Consider the following 6,067-nt stretch of genomic DNA (forward strand, 5'->3'; position numbering starts at 1 on the left):
GACAATGTGAGTGTATGTGTGTGTGCGTGTCTGTGTGTGGGGGGGGGGGTGGTGGGGAGTCCCAGCAAGTAGTTTCCTTTATGTGCCAACTGTTGAATGAGAATCTGTGAGCACAAGAACCCAAAAGCAATGTCATGCGGTTGCCTTCAGGGTTGCTGTAGCCCAACATATCATTGCTCATGAGTTGTTCGATTTACAAGATTCCACAGTTTAGATTAGATTGCTTACAGCATGGAAACAGGCCCTTCGGCCCAACAAGTCCACACTGACCCTCCGAAGAGCAACCCACCCAGACCCATTCTCCTACTTTTACCCCTTCACCTAATAAACTGTATGGGCAATTTAGCATGGCCAATTCACCTAACCTGCACATTTTTGGACTGTGGGAGGAAACTGGAGCAAACTCACACAGACACGGGGAGAATGTGCAAACTCCACACAGACAGTTGCCTGAGGCGGGAATTGAACCTGGGTCTCTGGCACTGTGAGGCAGCATTGCTAGCCACCGTGCCACCCACTAAGGGACTATAGATTGCAGACATGTTCCTATTAGAATTTTCAGGATCAGCTAGCAGTCTTTAATATACACTTGACGTGAGATCTCAGCAGACAAAATCCATCTGGTTTGTCACACTATTCAGACAGCCTCTGTGATACTTACATTCTCACACACTCACAACTAGCAGAGGTTTTTAATGCATCAATTCCAACCATGTCAGTACCTGGTGGCAAGACAAACTACTACAAGCCAGACAGGCCTCCCTTAGAACATCCTCAGATGAAGCTTGCCTGGTTGTACCCCTTGTTCCCCTCCCACATTGCTGTTGATGTATTGTACTCATGGGTACATCTTTAGAGTGCAGATCTGAGCTCATACCCTGCTGCCACTGTGGCTTCTGTTGGACCTAGGTCTCCAAGATGCTCACCACCCTCTCCATGGAGTCAGCTGAATGCTCATGCACTGATTTACAACACAAACTTGGACAGACTCCTCCAACCTTTATTTTACTTTGAGCATGATATTTAGCAGTTCCCCCTGACAGACTCTAGATTTGGCGGAGCTACCCTTTCTCTTTGTGGGAACCAGTCTACACTGTGCCCATGGAACGTCACTTTTGAATGTCTCCCACTGACTTGTCACTGGCTTTCCTTCAAGTTGCTGTAACTGGTCCACTTTTGCCTGGTCATCTCTGAACTTTGTAAAGTTTGCTTTTCTGCAATTATGCCCTCTGCAATCAGAGATTTGTCTACATATTTGTGCGAGATTTGGCTGGTCAACTGCCCTTAATGGTGCCTGGATCTTCAGTGTTGAAGGTCACTGGTGGTGGTGGGGGCCCCTTGCCATTCCCTTTGTAAGTGCATAAAAGAATGAGTTGAGAATCACGTGATCAAAAGAGAAACCTTGCCCCACACCCCCAAATGGAAGAGAGCACCATTTTCATACCCAATAGATCCATGATGCCAGACTTAGACTTGAGAAAAGAAAATTCTTCCCAGAGCCTCAGTTTAATGTCTAGTTTGAAAGGTAGCACCCGCTTATTACAGCACTGAATGGCAGCCTGGCTCTTACATATATTTTCAAGCAAGCAACAATTTGATTTCAGATAGTCAACATGGTTTCGTCAAGGACAGGTCGTGTCTCACAAACCTCATTGAGTTTTTTGAGAAGGTGACCAAGCACGTAGATGAGGGTAGCGCAGTTGACGTGGTGTACGTGGACTTCAGTAAAGCCTTTGATAAGGTTCCACATGGTAGGCTGATGGAGAAAATGGAGAGGCATGGAAGTGAGAGTGCTTTAGCAGTTTGGGTATGAAACTGGCTTTCTGAAAGAAGTTAGCATGTGGTGGTTGATGGAAAATATTCAGTCTGGAGTCCAGTTACTAGTGGTGTGCCACAAGGATCTGTTTTGGGACCGCTGCTGTTTGTCATTTTTATAAATGGCTTAGATGCAGGCATAGGTGGATGGATTAGTAAATTTGCAGATGACACTAAAGTCGGTGGAGTAGTGGACAGTTTGGAAGAATGTTACAGGTTGCAGGGGGACTTGGATAAACTGCAGAATTGGGCTGAAATGTGGCAAATGGAGTTCAATGCAGATAAATGTGAGGTAATGCACTTTGGGAAGAATAACAGGAAAGCAGAGTACTGGGTCAATGGAAAGATTCTTCGTAGTGATGATGTGCAGAGTGATCTTGGAGTTCATGTGCATAAATCCCTGAAAGCTGTTAAGAAGGCATACGGTGCGTTAGGTTTCATTCATAGAGGGATTGAGTTCCGGAACCGAGTATCATGCTGCAGCTATACAAAAGGCTGATGCGGCCACACTTGGAACATTGTGTACAGTTCTGGTTGCCCCATTACAGGAAGGATGTGGAAACATTGGAAAAGGTGCAGAGGAGATTTACCAGGATGTTGCCTGGTCTGGAGGGAAGGTCTTATGAGGAAAGGCTGAGAGACTTGGGTCTGTTCTCATTGGAAAGAAGAAGGCTAAGGGAGGATTTGATAGAGACATACAAGATGATCAGAGGATTAGATAGGGTAGACAGTGAAAGACTTTTTCTGAGGATGATGACGTCAGCTTGTACGAGAGGGCATAACTACAAATTGAGGGGTAATAGATTTAAGACTGATGTCAGAGGCAGATTCTTTACACAGAGAGTGGTAAGGGTGTGGAATGCCCTGCCTGCTAATGTAGTCAACTCAGCCACATTAGGGAGATTTAAACAATCCTTAGAAAGCACATGGATGATTTTGGGATAGTATAGAGGGACGAGCTGAGAATAGTTCATAGGTCAGCGCAACATCAAGGGCCAAAGGGCCTGTTCTGCGCTGTATTGTTCTATGTTCTATGTTCTATGTTCAACCTGGTTGGATATATCATGCCACACCTCTCGGGCAGGTTGGACTTGAATCCAGCCCTTCTGGCTGTGAAGAAGGGATACCACTTCTATGCCACAAAGCCCTCAAATTTAAAGTCCACACGCTACTGTGGTGGGTTCCAACTTATGTCCAGTTTACTAGATCAATGATATTGACACTACAAAACTGCCTCGCCTAGCATGGGTCTGGTATTTATGTTTCTGAGCCAAAAGCAGAGTCCAGGAGAGGGACAGCTGATAAATAGAACAAAATAGATTACTTTCTCTGGTGATATGTTACATCGAATGTTATAGAAACATTGTACAAATTCAAAGATGTCAGTACAATAGACAGATTCCTCTGTTGCGGTGTGCTGACAATATAGTTAACTTTGGCAGCGTTGTGGTGACTGTGTTCTCAATTTTTTTCATGCTTTTGTTTATTTCAAACAGGTCATTGGCTGCATAAAGAGGCCACTAAAGAATTTTATGCAATCATGTTAATCAGTGAACTACCACATACCATTAAATCTCAAGGTTACTTGCCAAACTGAGTTCAAATTTATCCTTCAATGACTCCTCTTCCCACCACCCCCTCCTCCCACACTGCCACTGAAATAAAGCCATAGAATCTATAGTTAAAGCCTCTCATGTATTGATTGCTGAAACTCCGTCATAAATATGATAAATGTTTGCCATTGCTTTACTGTCTTGAGGGAACTTCACTAATTAAAGTTATTTTGTAAAGCACATTAAAGTTCTGAGTTACCCCGCCTCCTGAAGAAACAAAGTGTCAATCACATTATTTCCAGGTCCAATGGGGTTTTTGGTTACACATCGATTGCCACTTCAGGGGATATGCTGTAAAATGCTTTGAAAGAGAAGGTGAACATGATCATTATTCCACATCTTGGTGAGAAACGATCAGGCATTTTGAAAGCTGGAGGGTAGACACTTAGCAGCAACAAGTGGCATTATGTTGATGTAATGATAGAAAGCATTAAATGAAGGTGATTGAGGTCGAAGGAGAACACAGTGTTAAAAGGTTGCTGCTTGGTGTCTGATGGTTTTGTCATCACCTGTATCTGTAATTAGGCCATTGACTATTTACTGGATCTTACCTGTTCAAACCTACCAATAGTTGTTTTAAAAAATGAACTCACATATTTTAGAGTTCACAAATGTAGCATAAATAAAGGACCTCCAGTTGGTGGAATCGTTCATCGCTGGCCTTGGCTGTCAGCCACAGAGCTATTGTAGCACCCCCCACCCCAGCCATCCACGTCCCTGTAACTACATCAACCATTGACACACCTGCCCAAACATAATTCTACCAGAGATAGGAAGTTGGAAAGAATCAGGTCTGCTACTGCCTCACTTAAATAAATGGCTTTTCTCACCGCTACCTCACAACCTCCAAGAGATCAAGGTTATGGCCATTAATGGACTGAGTGATTGATCCAAATTAAACCATCTAATGTGTAAGAGAAAGGAAATCAAGATATGGAGATGCCGTTGTTGGACTGGGGTGTACAAAGTTATTAAATCACACAACACCAGGTTATAGTCTAATAGGTTTAATTGGAAGCACTAGCTTTTGGAGCGCCGCTCCTTCATCAGGTGGTTGTGGAGTATAAGTTTGTAAGACACAGAATTTATAGCAAATATTTACAGTGTGATGTAACTGAAATTATACATTGAAAAATACCTTGATTGTTAAGTCTCTCATCTGTTAGAATGACCAAGTTAGTTTTCACTTCTTTCATATGTAAATCGCAAAACATTTTATTAAAGTTACATTCTCAAGTGAATGTTTAATAAAAAGTTTTGTGATTTACATATGAAAGAAGTGAAACTAACATGGTCATTCTAACAGATGAGAGACTTAACAATCAAGGTATTTTTCAATGTATAATTTCAGTTACATCACACTGTAAACTTTTGCTATAAATTCTGTGTCTTACAATCTTATACTCCACAACCACCTGATGAAGGAGCAGTGCTCCGAAAGCTAGTGCTTCCAATTAAACCTGTTGGGCTATAACCTGGAGTTGTGTGATTTTTAACAAAGGAAATCAGTTTTGCAAAGTGTTCATCAGTTGCTTTGTTTTTATTTTTTCTGTGAAAAGATTTGATTTATCTTGCATTGATTTAGTAGACCAGAAATTGGTGTTGAGCTGAGCTCATTGGTTAATCTCTCATCTCTGCAAGTGACAGCGGTTGGTTCCAGTCCTGTTCCAGAGATGAGCACAAAATCTCAGTTCTTATTCCAGTGCAGTTCTGAGTGAGGGCTGCACTCTCACAGCTGCTGTCTTTCAACTGAGGCATTAAACCCCTTCCCTGACTGCCCTTCCAGGCTGGTGCAAAGAAAAATTCTTAGGCACGACATTAATGAAGAACAGGAGAAATTGCTTTGTTGGCATGCTGACAAGTGCCCCTTGACTAACACCAAAACTAAATTATCCAGTCATTAGTCCCTGACCTATGCTTAGAACGTTAATGTGTGTAACAATGGTGTTTGCATTCCTACTCCTCAGCTATGTCGACAATCCAAAAATATTTCATTGACTGTAAGTCACTTTAAAACTTGTGAAATGGTATAAAGTGCTTTATATAAATGTCAGGCTCTTTCCTCGCTTCACAATTAAAGTAATTTGCAAACAGAGGTCTGAGATTCTTGCAGATATTCTCATACTTCATCAGGTTAATCCTGGGAGGCTCGATCAGCTGGCTGTTGAAATAATGTTTGCTCTTGGGGGGAGTCTAGAACGAGGGATCCAAGTTTAAATATAACTGGGTGCCCACTTAAAACAGATGAGGAAATACTTTTTCTCACAAAAGATTGAGAGTCTTTGGCATTCCCTTCCTCAAAAGCAGTAGAAGCAGAATGCTTTAATAATTTTAGGGCAGAAGTAGATAGATTCTTTGTGACTAAGGGGACGAAACTTCCTGATAATTACCATAAACAATCCTCCCTGGGCTGATGAATCAGTATTCCTGTATATTAAACAACTCTGAGATGAAGCACTTAGGGTGGCAATGACACAAAATGTGCACTGGGTGGACTCACGCAGTCATTTCAATGTCCACTACTGATCAAACTCCTCATCTTCCGCCTCGGAACACTTCAACCCCAGGGCATCAATGTGGACTTCAACAGTTTCCTCATTTCCCCTTCCCCCACCTCACCCTAGTCCCAAACTTCCAGC

The sequence above is a fragment of the Chiloscyllium plagiosum genome, chromosome 12 (genome assembly GCF_004010195.1).
Source record: "Chiloscyllium plagiosum isolate BGI_BamShark_2017 chromosome 12, ASM401019v2, whole genome shotgun sequence".
Taxonomy (NCBI): Eukaryota; Metazoa; Chordata; class Chondrichthyes; order Orectolobiformes; family Hemiscylliidae; genus Chiloscyllium; species Chiloscyllium plagiosum.